This window comes from Gossypium hirsutum, chromosome A13 (assembly GCF_007990345.1).
Source record: "Gossypium hirsutum isolate 1008001.06 chromosome A13, Gossypium_hirsutum_v2.1, whole genome shotgun sequence".
NCBI lineage: Eukaryota > Viridiplantae > Streptophyta > Magnoliopsida > Malvales > Malvaceae > Gossypium > Gossypium hirsutum.
The window spans coordinates 57,982,966-58,001,719 of NC_053436.1; the positions used below are offsets into that span (position 1 = coordinate 57,982,966).

The 18,754-nt window shown below is 31.2% G+C and overlaps 1 long non-coding RNA gene across 1 annotated transcript; it reads right to left on the reverse strand.

Annotated features, from left to right (window-relative positions):
* Nucleotides 1-572: 572 nt before the first annotated feature.
* Nucleotides 573-4,069, reverse strand: LOC107901569 (uncharacterized). The gene is made up of 3 exons (XR_005908014.1): nucleotides 2,359-4,069; nucleotides 1,059-1,195; nucleotides 573-932 (listed from the first exon to the last, which is right to left on the reverse strand). It is a non-coding gene; the product is annotated as an uncharacterized lncRNA (long non-coding RNA).
* Between the last annotated feature and the right edge of the window lie 14,685 nt (nucleotides 4,070-18,754).

Here is an 18,754-nt window from a genome sequence, read left to right on the forward strand (position 1 = left end):
TCTAAAGCTCATGAAATTTTAAAAAAATAAAATATTATAAAGGTCATGAAAAATATAAAAAAAAATTAAAATTCATTATCAAAATATTGAGAAGAATAATATCCATGATATAAATATAAAAATTTTCTATTAAAATTCTATTAAAATTCATTATCAAATTAAATTTTCTATTAAAATTTTAACTTTAAAACTAAACAAAAAAATTAATGAATATAAATTTAGAATTTAAAATAATAAATTAATAACACAATTAAAATTCAAAAATTAGAACTCAAGTTATCTTAAATATTAAAATAAAATTAAAAATTTAGAATCAAAACTAAAATAAATAATAAAAATTAGATTAAATATAAAGATATCAATAAAATAAGATATTATAATGAAGTTACTTAAATGAAATAATGACTTAAATCATAACCATGTAAAATATAATATTTAAATATCCATTCCCATGTGAAATATCCACATCGATTATTTAAATTGATTAACTAAGTCAAAATTGCAATTCATGTTTTTCTTCTTTCAACTCAAAGAAAAATTAAATGTTGAAACAAAACAATTAAATAAAAAAATAGAATAATTAGTTGACACGAGATTATTATTAAGTATACGCAAATATGCAAGTAGAAGATTACAAAATAGGGTGTAGTTTTTGATCAACTAATTAGTTGATCCTACTGCAGGTTCTATCTATAATCTGCTTAACTAACATACAAACATAAGGCACTCTAATACTTTTTTGCACATAAAATATCTAAAAGTCACACCTGAATTCGGATTCAGAGCACATACGATGTCAACTGGATGTTGATCAATATCATCCTTATTCCCTGCTGCAATGCCTCCCACAAGCATTCGTAGAGGTAGGAGCTAGTCATTATGTGCCTTCTGCAATTTTTTCTTGGACTGCAATCTAGTGTAGTTGGTTTTTCCTGTTCCATTTGCCACCAGTCAAAACATAAAAGAGCTATTGCCACACAAAAAGAAATCATCAAAACGATATCTTGAAAAACAATATACAGTTAAATTATGAGAATGTAGAGAGTACAAAATGTTACCGCTGTTCTTAGATCCCACAACATTACTTTCCCATCATAAGATGAAGAAAGTAAATGAAGAGGAGACGTATTGTGCCACTTGCAAGCTGAAATTCAATAACTATGTGAAGAGAACTGAAACACGGGTGCCGATGTTTCTTGAAAAGTAGAAAAAAAGTTTCAAGTGAGATGGAGTTTTAGTGGTTTCATGTGCCTACACATGCAACAGGTAGGAGAAAAAGAAGCGAAAAGAAAGAAATGAAAGCAACCTAAGAAATAGTATCCTTTTACTCTTTTTTCTCGGATGAACAAAAATTGTACATCCAAAAATGGAACATCCAAACATCAAATTAACAATAATGATTATGACAAAGAGCTCATTCAACTAATTTGATATAATTTAATCAATTAATTCAATAGTCAATTAACAATATTAACTATTATGGTTAAAATGCTAAAATTTATATTTTTGAAATATATAAATTCTAATAATAAAATTCAAATTAGCATTTTGATAGAGTCAACAATACTAACTGATTGAACTAACAGATAACAATTAAATTAAATTATGTTAAATCAAAGTATAAGGATTAAATATTAAATTTTAGCATGATAGAGGGAGAAAACTATAATTTGACCATTTTATTGGTTATTTCAATTTAATTTCAATTTATTCCAATAAATTGATTTCAATTTGATTCACTGTTTGTAAGTTAGAAAACTATAATCATCTGAACCAAACTAAATTCTATTTTTATTTATTTTATAACTAATTTCTTTTACAAATATAAAAATAAAAAAATATTTAAATTAGTAAAAAAATTAAAATACTTTATATAAATATATTTTAAAAACTAATTAATCAAATGTATACAACATTAACTAGTGCTAAGAAGTGGTATTTACCTCACATATCAAAGATCTTTCAGTCTGCACCATATCATTAAAAATAAGTTCAAATCACAAATGATCAACACAAGCAGCATATTTCTTGATGCAATTTCTATCTACCTAATCCTCATTAATATATTTTATATATTTCTTATGCATCATGGTATTTCTTTGTTTTTTTCCATTACTTTATATTGTGTTTTATTACAATATATGCTAATACGATATGCATGAGACTTAGTTTGCAACAAGAGGACAAGCATGGATGTAACCAAATCATCTAGCAGGTCATAAAATATGGCCAAATCATCTAGCAGATCATAAAATATGGGACTACAATACAAATTCTATTTAATAGAATTATACTAAAGATGGATATTCTTGAAGAACAAAAAGGCTTCTTAACAATATAAACCAAAAAGAAACTTACCCTGGGCAATTCCAATCCCCTTTCTTCATTTGAATATCATCCATAGCAATCCTCTATGGACCCTCTGCTTTACACTTTAAGCACCTTATATATCTAGAAAAGTTCACGAAACTGCACCTGTAACATAAAAAGCAATGAATAGCCAAGGTAGAATAAAGAGAGGACAGTTAAGTGTAAAGTCCAAAAGATAGATATAGGCATTCATACATATAAGCATTCACACATAAAATGAAATTCTTAACCAACCTGCAATGTACAAGAAGTAACAGATAGCCATTTGATACTTGATAAGGCTACTAACAAACTAATACAAAAAGAAAAAAACTGATATAAAATGAAAAAAACTGACACGAAAAGGAATCATAAGAAAAGAGCATGTGGATAAAATTAACATTACAATTTAAAAAAAACGAAAATAAAAGAAAATTAAAGATTAGCTAATTTTCTGGTTATCTAGGCTTTCTTGTATTTGAGTAGTATTTGTAGTTTGTATTTGGTTTCTTAGATCATGAGTGGTAACTGATAGAGTAGTTGAAAGAAAATAATAGGCGAATGAACTTGATACAACATTACTGCTGATAAATATGATAAAATTGGAACTATACAGGATATATTTGGTAGCAATGAATTCTGTAACTCAAACATATTCAAGATCTAAACACACATCCGCCTTTGGATTAAGTTGACCTCATTTCTATGGCCAAAGGCTATATCTGACTTTGGCAAGATCATATATATGTATATATGTTTTGAGTTACAAAATTGATCAATCAATGAATAAAAATAGCAAGATCATGATGTCTGTCAAGACAAAATATGTAATGCCATAATCTAAACCTGAAAGAAAAAACTATGATCTACTAATACAACTTAAAGGAATTTGATTTAAGCAACTACTTTTTCATGGAAGATAAGAAGTCCTTCAAGGGAAGGCAAAGCCCTTATTAGTTTTATTATCAAAGGACGGTGAAGTGAAGGTCATGATTTTTGTAAAAGCCATCCAACTTCTTTAAATGATGAAAGGACACACCAATACTAATGACACACCACTTCTTTAAATCAAATCATTATGATAAAAACATAAAAAAAAGTAACTTAACAAAATAATTAATGAGTAAAAAAAATAACTTTTCATTTTATAAAGCTTTCAAAAAGTTTGGGAGTCATGAACATGGAGATACAGGACAATGCAATTCATATGATGTATAATGATGTCATTCAAATGATAAAGCTTAGGACTCAAAAAATAAGCTGAATATACTCAATAGTTTTAGGATTGGGATCAAGGAGCTTATTTATTAATGAACTTGCTTCTGGAGAAAACCAAAATGGAGAAGAAAATTGACCAGCACTAATCTGCACGTTGAACAAAGAAACAATTAGTTTCACAGCTAACACCACAATGATTAACATGGAAGAAAAGATGAGATTCAAGTGTGGCCACTGGAAGATCTCCATTGGAACTCATAGTGAAGACGGAAGATAGACCAAACTATAGTGCAAGCTGTGTTTTCTGTGCTTTCGTTCGATGACCATGGTGCATGGGAAATAGTGAAAGGAAGCATAAAAGGAGGGTATAAAGCATGAAATAGCAAAAATTGCTTCATCAGAGATAAAGGTGAATCAGTTTTTAATAGCAAGAATCTATACTTATTAGGCAATTAACATGACAGCATATTTAAAAACTGTTACAAGAATTTGACCAAGTATGAATCCCAATATTCCTCACTTTAAACCTTTTTAATCCCTTTTTTGGTTTTCATTCTTTTCACCTAAATGTCTAGAATCGTTCCACCGATACTGCTAAATAACAAGTTCTATTTCTCCTATCACAACAAAACAAGCACAAATTCATTTTAAAAAGTGAAAGAAACAAGTATCATGCAGTAAAAAAGAACAACTAGGAAAAAGTAAATATTTTTGTTGGCTTTTCTAATTTAAAAGTCTAAATACAAAAAAACGTATAGTGGATTTGTTATTGCAAACAAACAAACAACAAATTGGAACAGGGCACGTGCACTTCTGCTGCTGCCTTAACTTGCTTTAGACTAAATTAATAATAATCCCTGCGAGGTTTTTAAATTTTCTTTATATTATCTACATTATCTTTAGTGTCTACTTGATATCAACGTAATTAAAAAAAATTAAGAATTTAATTACAATAAACTGATCAAAAAATGCAGTTAATAAATAGATTTGTTTATGAATGTGTTTAAACTTTCTTCGTTTTCATCCGAATATGAAGTTAAATTTTTTTTAGGCTAACCTAACCCCACTCGGCTGAATTAACTCATTGTGTAACGCCCCGTACCCGAGACCATTTCCGGAGTCGAACACGAGGTATTAATAGACTTAATTCATTACCTAAACAGCTCATACAATTCATTTTAAAATTTGCAGACAAGCTGGCTAACTGCATCACAGTCGCTTTAAAAATCATATCTCGAGTTCCGAAACTCGAAATCCAATTCCGTAAATTTTTCCTGAAACTAGACTCATATATATATCTAGTAATTTTTTTCTAGAATTTTTGGTTTATCCAATTAGTACAGTTTATTAGTTAAAGTCTCCCCTGTTTGAGGGTTCGACTACTCTGAACTCTGTGTATTACGAATCGGATATCTCCCTGTACAGAGTTTCAATGACTATGCCGTTTGTCTCTAATAAAACTAGACTCAGTAATGAATCTGTACATATAAAGAATTACTTCTAATTATCTTTGTAAAATTTATGGTGAATTTCCAAAGTCAGAATAGGGGATCCAGAAATCGCTCTGTCCCTGTTTCACAAAAATTTAAACATCTCATAAAATATAGCTCATATACCTGTTTCGCTTCTTCCATATGAAAATAGACTCATCAAGCTTCGATTCCATAACTTATTCATTATTTAATTCCATTTCTACTAGTTTTAGTGATTTTTCAAGTTCACGTCACTACTGCTGTCTGAATCTATTTTATGGTAAATTTTACCTATTTCATGGTTTCCATGGATTAGCTAGTAATTTGACATACATAACACCAAATATGATCATGATTAGCCATTCCAATGGCTAATCATTACCAAGCATTTCCATACCACTCAATAACCATATTATAAGACCATATATACAAAATGATTATAATGCTATACATGCCATACTCAAAATATGCAAGCCATTATGCCAAGATGGTATACGGATAGTGTGAGCATGCCTCCGATCGTTCCCGTTTTCCGAGCTGGCTTGTCAACACTACAAGGAATGAAAAGGAGGAAGTAAGCATAAATGCTTAGTAAGTTCACATGCAAATAGCAAGTAACATAACCATATAAGCAAACATAAAACATCATTTGCATAATCATCACCAAGACATTCATATCACATTTTCATTTATCATCTTCCCATATTGTTGTTATATCGAGTTTTCAACCCGAGGGTTAAGTACATAGCTGTTCAAAGTATCCATTTCACAACACTTGCCAATACGTCCCTTTCATCTTGAGTATTCCTCCATTTGAGTTGAACTTTACCCGTTGAACACATCGGAATATAATTCGGATACATGGAAAGTTTGCACATAAGTGCTACATATGTAATCAAGAAATCATGTAACCCGCCCCTAAGTGAACTCGGACTCAACTCAACGAGCTCGGGCGTTCACATCCATAAATGAACTCGGACTCAACTCAACGAGTTCGGATGCCTAGTTACATCTCACGAACTCGGACTCAACTCAACGAGTTTGGACATTTGCATCCATAAGTGAACTCGGACTCAACTCAACGAGTTCGGATGCTCAACCATCCTAGTGATATGTCACTTGTATCCTAATCCATTCCTAAGGTTCAACGGGACCTTTTTCCCAATCATGTGTCTCAACCATCTTCTACGGAATGCCGATACTGATACTCGGTAGTATTTCACATTTTCCAAGTATATCATATAATTTGACATATTATCAAACAATTATCACGAGTATAATATTTCATAATAATTATCATATCATTTAAATAACATAAAAACATTTAAAATAATAACTATGTTACCAACATTTACATATGAACTTACCTCGTATGTGAAAATGGCTACTTTTACCATTGTGTCCACAACTTGGTATTTTCCCCATTTTAGTCCGAATTTCAGTTTTCCTTGCTCTATCATTTAAAATATAGTCTAATTAGGACTCACATTATTCAAATTGACCCAAAATCATATTTTGGAAAAATTACAATTTTGCCCCTAAACTTTTGCATATTTACACTTTTCCCCAAAGCTCGTAAATTAAACTTCAGCCTATTTTCTTATGTTTTATGACATGCTGATCATTTTTCCCTTCTATGGCAACATCAAATTCTCACTCTAACATGTACTTATGACTATTAGGTATTTTTACCGATTAAGCCCTTTTGCTAGTTTTCGCTTAAAACCGAGTAGCACAAGTTGTCTAACATAATTTAAAACCTCATATTCTATCATAAAACATAAAAATACACAAATTTCACCTATGGGTATTTTTCCAAATAAAAACCCTAGGTTAAATTATTGCTAGCATAAGCTTAATCGAGCTACCGGGACTCCAAAAACGTAAAGAACTTGAAAAACGGGGCTAGAATGGACTTACAATCGAGCTTGGAAGCTTGAAAAACCCTATACATGGTTTCTCCTTGCTAAATTCGGCCATGGGGTTGAAGATGAGCAAAATTGGCTTTTAATTTTGTATTTTAATTCATTTTACCCCTAAATGTCCAAAATGCCCTTACTATTAAACTTTCCAAAACTTCCATCCATGTCCAATTTTTGTCCATAGACTTAGAAATTGGTAAAATTTATATTTAAGACCTCCTAATTAATATTTCAAAACAATTTCATACTAGAAACTTCTAGAATGCAAGTTTTGCAAATTATTCGATTTAGTTCCTAATTTCAATTTAAGCACTTTATGCATAAAATTTCTTCACGAAATTTTCACACAATCATGCAATCATATCATAGACCTCAAAATAATCATAAAATAATTATTTCTATCTCGGATTTTGTGGTCACGAAACCACTATTCCGACTAGGCCCAAAATCAGGATATTACACATTGGCCTAAAAATTGAAAAAACAAAGAGAAAATTAAGATTTGGGGGAGAAATAATATAGAGCAACATAATAAATTTCAGTTCAAGAGGAGTCAAATGGGAAGCAGTGTTGAATCAACACAGACCAGAGACTGAAGCTTTAGAAATATTTTCAGGCATTTTAAAAATAATGTGATTGAAATTCATTTTTTTTACAGACATGAAATAAGCTACGGAGAGCGAAATTTACCTGTTGGTTGCGGCAGCAGAGAGCGATGGCGACGGGACGCAGCAGAGACGACAAAGGATGGCGATGAGTAGGTGGTCAGGTCGACTGAGGAGCTTCAGATACCCAGAGATTTTGGGGAAATTTAGGGATTAAGGGAAATGTAGAGAATTGGGGAAATCTATTTTGGGGTTTTGCTGGAAATGGCTAAGTGTTTGGGGAAATCTGTTTTGAGGGAAATGGCTAAGTGTCGGGCATGACACAAGAAGATGAAATTTAAGAAAGGAAAACGACGTCGTTTTCGTTAAACTATAGTGTTTTTTGTGGCCTTTTTTTATAAAACGCTGCAAATGTCCTACTTTTTGCTACGTTTTTTAAAAAACGCCACTAATCTCTTAGTTTTCATATTTAATTTTATTTTTTATAATTTGGTAGCCATAATAATTAACTTATGATAATCAATATTTAGTAATATATATATAAAGTTTATCTATTATCCCTTAAATAATTTAAACTATAATCATAATTTTAATATATTAAGATTAATATTATCTCTTTTACAATTATATAAGAAATCGTTTAATATATAAATTAAATAATAATAATTAATCCAAACCCTAAGCCTCTAACCCACCCTACACCCTAAATCTTAAACCTTAAACCCTAAACTCAAAACCCATAACATATGTTCCCTTAACACTTAAACCCTAAACCCCTAACACTTAACACTTAACCCTTATCCCCTAACCCCTAACCCCTAAATCTTAAACCCCAACCCTTAAACCATAAACCATAATCCCTAAACCCATAATCACTAAACCCATAATCCCTAAACCCATAATCACTAAACCCATAATCCATAAACCTTAAAATATTAACTCATAAACTATAAATCCCTAACCTCTATCCCCTTAACCCCTAACCCCTATTCCCTTAACCCCTAACCCCTAACCACTAACCACTAACCCTTAAATCTTAAACTTTAAACCCTAAATCCTAAACCTTAAAATATAAACTCATAAATCATAAACCCTAAACCATATACCCTAAACCAAATGATAATTAATTCAATATTTTAAATTTAATATTATCTCTTTTACGATTATATAAGAATTTATTTAATATATAAATTGCCAAACAATCAGTCATATACCCAAAAAGCTTTAAAATTATTTTAAATAATAGTATTTAAATTTTTCCATTTTTAACATATATTTTTATATGTTCTTATTTTCAAATTTTTTCTACGTGTCATTATTTTTCTGAAGAATTTAAATATTCAATTAAAAATAAATTTATTTTAATTAATATAAATAAACCATTTAAATAATAAATAGACAAATAAAATGTTTTTTGCAACGTTTTTAAAAAAATGCCGCTAATGCTCAATCTATAGCGGCACTTTTTTAAAAATGCCGCTAATGCTCGATCTATAGCGGCGCTTTTTAAAAAAAGCCGCTAATGCTCGATCTATAGCGGCGCTTTTTAAAAAAAGCCGCTAATGCTCGATCTATAGCGGTTCTTTTTCAAAAATGCCGCTAATGCTCGATCTACAGTGGCACTTTTAAAAAAGCGCCGCTAATTCTCGATCTATAACGGCGTTTTTAAAAACACGCCACTAATGCTCGATCTATAACGGAGTTTTTAAAAAAATAAAAACGTCGCTAATGCCACTAAGGCTCAACATAAAACGACAGCGTCTTGTTGAATTTTTTTGCGGTGTTTTCCAAAAACGCTGCTAATGCTCGACATATAGTGGCGTTTTGGTAAAAGCGCCGCTAAATGTAACACTCCTAACCCGTATCCGTTGTCGGAACAGGGTTATGAGGTATTACTTGACTGAACAAAACTTCTATAAGGTCAGAGATACTTACAAGACATAAATTATCAACACATTAGTTCAATTATAAGGCTTCTCTAAACAAAATGAGCAAGCCATCTTCGCATGGCTATAATGTATACAAAGTCGAAATATCATTTTACCTATAGTCTATCCTATACATGCCTTAAACCATGATGTTATACAATCTTCTCAACTCTTATAATGACTCGATAGTGTGATGATATCTCCGGCTCTTCCAACTCGAACTAAAGGATAAACCTATAAGAAATGGAAAAGAGAACACGGAGTAAGCTTCAATGCTTAGTAAGTTTTAAGCAATGCAAACAATTAATTTACTTATAGATCAATTATTTCAAATTTTCAAGAAATCATTCCTAGGTAATTGCCATTTTGGCCAAGTATCCATGAACATAATGCATATTTAGCAAATTCCTCTCTCTTGAATTTGAACTCAATTAAAACCAAATATTCAATTCACAAATAAGATCATAAGAACTCGAAAAGCATCTCATTAACTAGTTTTAACCATGTTTGCAACAAAATCACAAATTCACTACAAGCTGTCTTCCTGAGCAACAATCACTAAATTATTTATAACTGGAGCTAAGAAACTCGAAATCAAGTGCCGTTAATTTTCCCTAAAAATAGACTCACATATCTTCTATCCATCAAATTTTCAGAATTTTTAGTTTGACCAATCAACACCAGATTTTTATTGAAGTTTCCCCTGTTTCACTATTTGACTATTCTGACCACTCTTCACTACAAATCAATTTTCTCATTATACAGAATTAGAATTATGTTATTGTTTATTTAATTTGAAACTAGACTCATTAAGGAGTCTAATTATATAAATTTTATCTTATAATCATCATTGTACAATTTACAATGATTTTCTAAAAACAGAACAGGGGATTTCAAGGTCATTTTGACTCTATCTTACTCCACTTCAAATATCTCATTATATAAAATTATTTTGCTTACAAGGTTTGTTTTATAAGAAACTAGACTCATTAAGCTTTAATTACATAATTTATTCGGCTTCTAATTCAATTTCCACAATTTATGGTGATTTTTCAAAATCACGCTACTGTTGCTGTCCCAAGCAGATTTATTACAATTTGCTCTTTCACACATTCCTTGCATTCAAATTATCTAAACATGTATATCATGTCATTCAAGATCGAACTCCAATAACATAGGCATTAAAATACTTCACTAAGAGCTTTAGTTTCATTGAAACGAATAAAATACAAAATCATATTCACATTTAATTTTCCACGATCGTAATCACCTAAAAATAAATCATATACTTCCACAAATCTTTCCACAAGGACCAAGTGTTTATATTTGAATATAAACATAGAATCACTTCACATAACTTCACACATTTACCGAATATATCACGATCACATATATAGTCATAACACTTATTCACAGATGCATCACTTTATATACTTATAATTTAATTCAAATCAAATCATATACGAGTACATGATACGTACTTGGCCAACTTAATATGTAATGCACTTTCAATTTGTCAACTTAGTGTAGGATCGTGCAATTGTATACTTTTATCAAATTCATCGGCACTTGGCCTGCTAGGTATAAAACCCGAAATTATGTTACCAGCACAAGGCCTGCGGGACTTTAGCCCGGATACATTTCCAGCACGAAGCCTGCGGGTCTTTAGCCCGGATACATTTCCAGTGTCTTGCTTATTTATTCACATGTTAACACATTTCACATAACATATCACATTAGCAATTCAATTGCTTCATTCGAATATAAGCACAAAATGTACACCTACCCTTCAACTTTCGGTTCAATAATCATACACAAGGAACACAAATGTCGGAATCCTGTGTCATGACATATGTATCCTAATTATTCTTAAGATTCATACAGGGCTTTCGAACGTCGTAACTCGGTCGAATCGAAAGCTCGAACATAGTTTTCAAACTCATACACATTCGGCATTTACAAGTATAAATTCATATATTATATACCAGCATATATACTTAACATTTAACTACATTTAGGCATGTGTATTTGCTTATAAACTTACCTCAGACGTCGTAAAACGGGACGGAGCTGCTAGTCGACAACTTTCGTTTTTCCCTAGCCCAAATCCGATTTCTTTGGTTCTTGATCTAAAAACATTCAAATTAAGCTCATTCAAACATATTTTCATTCAATTTAGTTCAAAAACACATAAATGGGCAAATTACCATTTTACCCCTGACATTTACAATTTTTACAATTTAATCCCTATCGCACAAAACACAAAATATACAAAATTTCAATATACCCACGTTGAGCCGAATTTTACCCATACCCATACAAGTCCATATATTTCATCAATTTCATATTTTAGTCTCTCAAATTTTTATTTTTGCAATTAAGTCCTAATTACTCAAAATCATCAAAAATTCCAATACAAAAATATGTTAACCCAACACCTATCTTTCATATTTCACCATCAAACCATAAAAATCACAAGCTTCCATCAATGGCATAACTCAAAATATTCATCAAAATTCAAATTTTAAGCATGGGTTTTGAAGTACTCGAAGCAACGATATCAAAAACGTAAAAATTATCAAAAACCGACAAAGAACGAACCTTGGATTTGAGCTTGGGATTTGGCCGAGCCTAAGCTTCCCTTATTTCTTTTTCTTTTCTTTTGTTTCGGCATGGGTGAAATAAAACATATGCCCACTCATATTTTACTTTATAATATCTTTTATATTATAAAGCTTATAATTTTTAGTTTTTACATTTGAAATAATAATAAAATCATATAATATATATCCTTTACCAACCAAACAATAAGCTAATGCACATGATATGGCTTTCACGTTTATGTCTTATAATATATATTACACCTTAATATAAAATAATATTTAATTTACACACATATACATATCTTTAATAAAATATTATAAAACCATATGGTATATACTTACCACCGTCCCACTAGTAATCAAATGACTAATTACAACTTAAATACTTCAATTTAAAAAGCCACTAACAATTCGGCCCTTATACTATAAACCATCAAATTTTCTTTTTACATGATTAAGTCCTTTTATTTAATCGGATACCCAAACGATAAAATAAAAACACGAAAATTTTACAGATATAAATTCACACATAATAAACACATAAAATAATTTTTAAATATTTTTCTGGCTCGGATTTGTGGTCCCGAAACCATTGTTCCAAATAGGGTCTAAACTAGGCTGTTACAACTCTCCCCCCCTTTAGGGATTTTTGTCCCCGAAAATCTTACCAAAAAGTAGAGTAAAGGATTTTCTTCCACATAGTACATTACTAATTCACACATGATTTCAAATTTCATATTTCTTTAATCTCTCAAGTAAGATCCTGATCTATCTTTTGCTATACATCATATCTAACTGAACTATTTATAACTGTATTGAATTACCTTTATTTTCTGCTCAATTTCTCTGATAACATTAATCACGCGGATCATTACCTCATAAAACTCGATCTTGAAACAACAGAGTTCGATAACTGCAACCATACAATACCATATATTATGTCATTAATATAATCACACGATAGCTTATCGAACAACAATAGTCTTTCTTTGTTGCCTTCAAACTCTTACACGTTGACAAAACATAGTTTCGAGAATTTGATTTTTTTTTACGCCACAATCTCGTACTCAAAGCTTACAGTAATTTCTTCCAGAATCACAATATAACTTCTAGATTTCAATCTGAAACAAGGTTAGATGAGCACTACGTGCAAACTGACAATCCTTGAAATGAATAACTCAACTGATTTATTAAAAGAGAAATCCATGCATACAGAAGGACTTATTTAGACAGTCATCGATAATTCAGATAACATCTATATTTTCTAAGATAAAGATAACCCCAATACATAATTGATCAACACTCTATTTCTATAATCAAAAAGTCAAGAATACCATATTTCACATTCATTCAATGATATCACATCTCAAATTGTTGTGCATCTTGTTAATCCCGTATGAACAGACAAACTACCACTGAGAGTTTCTTGTAGCAGTTGTTACATAATCGTAGAGCTTTTCAGTATACAAACTCTATCTCGAACTAACAATTAATCTTCTATTCCACATCTAAGGTTCTAAATCAGAAATCAATTTATGTTGTACCCCTTTTTAACTTGTAATTCACTGACACATTTCTGAATTTCACAACTTTGCTAAATAGACATTTATTTAGCTTCAAATCCAGCTAAGTCAATCACGTATTCATCGCTCGTAAAACACACAAAAATTTCCCATTCAAAACTTCCGAAACTATAATCATAATCACTTACAGACTCAAAAGTTTTTCGACGATTCGAGCTAGCCTTGCTATGCTAAGTTCAAATCTTTCTCTGACATTAAACTTTCTAAACTCTTATAGTCATCACATATGTCACATAACTCTTTAATCTCACGAGTCAAAATACGAATCGGTTCTTCTTCGTAGGTCATATTAGGCTAAATTTCAATCTCAGACGGACTAATCACATGTGATGGATCAGATCGATACCTCCGAAGCATCGAAACGTGGAATACATTGTGGATCTTTTCTAACTCAGGTGGCAACAATAATCTATAAGTAACCGGCCTGATACGTTCTATAACTTTATAAGACCCAAGAAACCTCGGACTCAATTTGCCTTTACGACCGAATCTGAGTATTTTCTTCCACGGTGAGTCTTTCAAGAAAACTTTATCTCTGATTTGAAACTCTATATCTTTCCGTTTCAAGTTCGCATAAGATTCCTGTCGATCTCACACTACTTTCAAACTTTCACGGATCACTTTCACTTTCTGTTCAGTTTCTTTGATCAAATCGACTCCGTGTATCTTATTTTCACTGAGCTCAGTCCAGTACAATGGCGTTCGGCATTTACGACCATACAAAGCCTCCCAAATTTGCTAATTAAACATCAATTTAGTTTCTAGCTCAGCCAATAACTACTCATCATTTGATAAGATTAATCACATGATTGTCGGTCGTAAAACACATAAAGATTCTCGCTCAGAACCCCAAAGACTATAATCATTTGCCCAGATTGATAATCAATCACTGACTCATAATCTTACAACAGTTCGAACCATCTTTAATTCTTGCGTCGAATAACTCTTTACCTGAGAACTAGCGCTTCAATAATAATTTCTTCAACTGTTTATCACTTTATTGATAAATATCATATCATTTAAAAGATATTTTTCACAGATAACCATATAGAATCATAAGAAAGAAGAGATACTGTAATCTCAAATATATCACTATACTGATCTTTTTAAGAAAGCGCCCATATCAGATGACAAATATCTCAGTGATGTCTTAGAGGAAATCCAGAAGTAAAACATCACTTACATGTACCAGAATTAATGGTAACAGAAACAATATAATCTTCATGTATACTAAGTAGATCAAAAACTAGTAGGATCAAAATACCAAGATCACACAGATTCTATCATAGATCTTTTCTTTCAATAAAATGAAATAGGATACCAGAGAAAGATATAATAATGTCAATTGTAACCCGAACAGCCCAACAATGCTTTCATATATCAATATAAATATAAATGACGTTCTCATATGATAAGAATTTTCATTTGAAATATACAGTTACACATACCTCTGAGGATAAATGTACACATAGAATGCCCAGAAGAAAACGTAGTAACTGCCCGACTATAATCACTGCACTCAGCTATCATTTCAATTCAAACATTATCCTACTGTCTAATTCTATCATCACCGATTTCACAATATTCCATTACTAACAGAAATCAATTCAGAAATACTTCCAATTAATACGTTCTTTAGACATCATACCTGAATACTTTCATCTCATCGAATTCAACTTCTTCTTTAACAGTGAATTGGCATATTACGAATGGCCTTCAACATGATCCAATATCTTTTCTGTTACTGTCTTCACTTGCAGACTCATTCTCTTATCTGATCACAATACTAATCTTTCAACCACGAAACTCTGTAATTTCGCACTCGTAAGCGTATTTAATCCATATAGTACGGATCTCATTACAATGCTTTACCGATGAGGGGGTGAGGGTTGTAAAGCCAACAATTTTAACTCTTACGTAAGCATGCACATCACACATACTATTATGAACGAACAGTTCATTACTAATTCTGTATTCTCAAACATCTAGCAATCATTTATTTATGATCACTTGGTACTTAACACATAGCTCATACGCTAATTCAAATCATAAATTCTAAGTCAAAATATTCACACAACCATCATATACCCAACATCACAACTCATATACTCATATAATTATAACATTTATCAATAGCAAAATATCATGCATTCTGATTCATACCTTTTATGAGTTTCAACTCATCACCAACACATTTTCACTCAAACGTTTGAGTATAACATTCTATACTATCAGAATTAGCTCGGTTGGAAAGAATATCTGTCTTACAAAACAATTTCATTAGAGCCGGGAGATGTCACACTATCACAAGTAGTAATATGCCATGTATAGCTAGACTCACATACGCTAGGTTAGTCCGAGAATTGACTAAACCATAGCTCTGATACCACTAAATGTAACACTCCTAACCCGTATCCGTTGCCGGAACAAGGTTATGAGGTATTACTTGACTGAACAAAACTTCTATAAGGTCAGAGATACTTACCAGACATAAATTATCAACACATTAGTTCAATTATAAGGCTTCTCTAAACAAAATGAGCAAGCCATCTTTGCATGGCTATAATGTATACAAAGTCGAAATATCATTTTACCTATAGTCTATCCTATACATGCCTTAAACCATGATGATATACAGTCTTCTCAACTCACATAATGACTCGATAGTGTGATGATATCTCCGGCTCTTCCAACTCGAACTAAAGGATAAACCTATAAGAAATGGAAAAGAGAACACGGAGTAAGCTTCAATGCTTAGTAAGTTTTAAGCAATGTAAACAATTAATTTACTTATAGATTAATTATTTCAAATTTTCAAGAAATCATTCCTAGGTAATTGCCATCTTGGCCAAGTATCCATGAACATAATGCATATTTAGCGAATTCATCTCTCTTGAATCTGAACTCAATTAAAACCAAATATTCAATTCACAAATAAGATCATAAGAACTCGAAAAGCATCTCATTAACTAGTTTTAACCATGTTTGCAACAAAATCACAAATTCACTACATGCTGTCTTCCTGAGCAACAGTCACTAACTTATTTATAACTGGAGCTAAGAAACTCCAAATCAAGTGCCGTTAATTTTCCCTGAAAATAGACTCACATATCTTCCATCCAACAAATTTTTAGAATTTTTGGTTTGACCAATCAATACTAGATTTTTATTGAAGTTTCCCATGTTTCACTGTTTGACTATTCTGATCACTCTTCACTACAAATCAATTTTCTCATTATACGGAACTCGAATTATGTTATCGTTTATTTAATTTGAAACTAGACTCATTAAGGAGTCTAATTATATAAATTTTATCTTATAATCATCATTGTACAATTTACAATGATTTTCTAAAAACAGAAAAGGGAATTTCAAGGTCATTTTGACTCTATCTTACGCTACTTCAAATATTTCATTATCTACAATTCTTTTGCTTACAATATTTCTTTTATAAGAAACTAGACTCATTAAGCTTTAATTACATTATTTATTCGACTTCTAATTTAATTTCCACAATTTATGGTATTTTCTAAAATCACGCTACTGTTGCTGTCCCAAGCAGATTTATTACAATTTGCTCTTTCACGCATTCCTTGCATTCAAATTATCTAAACATGTATATCATGTCATTCAAGATCGAACTCAAATAACATAGGCATTAAAATGCTTCACTAACAGCTTTAGTTTCATTGAAACAAATAAAATACAAAATCATATTCACATTTAATTTTCCACGATCGTAATCACCTAAAAATAAATCATATACTTCCACAAATCTTTCCACAAGGACCAAGTGTTTATATTTGAATATAAACATAGAATCACTTCACATAACTTCACACATTTACCGAATATATCACGATCACATATATAGTCATAACACTTATTCACAGATGCATCACTTTATATACTTATAATTTAATTCAAATCAAATCACATACGAGTACATGATACGTACCTGGCCAACTTAATATGTAATGCACTTTCAATTTGTCAACTTAGTGTAGGATCTTGTAATTGTATACTTTTATCAAATTCATCGGCACTTGGCCTGCTAGGTATAAAACCCGAAATTATGTTACCAGCACAAGGCCTGCGGGACTTTAGCCCGGATAGATTTCCAGCACGAAGCCTGCGGGACTTTAGCCCGGATACATTTCCAGCACGAAGCTTGCGAGTCTTTAGCCCGGATACATTTCCAGTGTCTTGCTTATTTATTCACATGTTAACACATTTCACATAACATATCACATTAGCAATTCAATTGCTTCATTCGAATATAAGCACAAAATGTACACCTACCCTTCAACTTTCGGTTCAATAATCATACACAAGGAACACAAATGTCGGAATCCTGTGTCATGACATATGTATCCTAACTATTCCTAAGATTCATACAGGGCTTTCGAACGTCATAACTCAGTCGAATCGAAAGCTCGAACATAGTTTTCAAACTCATACACATTCGGCATTTACAAGTATAAATTCATATATTATATACCAGCATATATACTTAACATTTAACTACATTTAGGCATGTGTATTTGCTTATAAACTTACCTCAGACGTCGTAAAACGGGACGGAGCTGCTAGTCGACAACTTTCGTTTTTCCCTAGCCCAAATCCGATTTCTTTGGTTCTGATCTAAAAATATTCAAATTAGGCTCATTCAAACATATTTTCATTCAATTTAGTTCAAAAACACATAAATGGGCAAATTACCATTTTACCCCTGACATTTACAATTTTTACAATTTAATCCCTATTGCACAAAACACAAAATATACAAAATTTCAATATACCCATGTTGGGCCGAATTTTACCCATACCCATACAAGTCCATATATTTCATCAATTTCATATTTTAGTCTCTCAAATTTTTATTTTTGCAATTAAGTCCTAATTACTCAAAATCATCAAAAATTCCAATACAAAAATATGTTAACCCAACACCTATCTTTCATATTTCACCATCAAACCATAAAAATCACAAGCTTCCATCAATGGCATAACTCAAAATATTCATCAAAATTCAAATTTTAAGCATGGGTTTTGAAGTACTCGAAGCAACGAT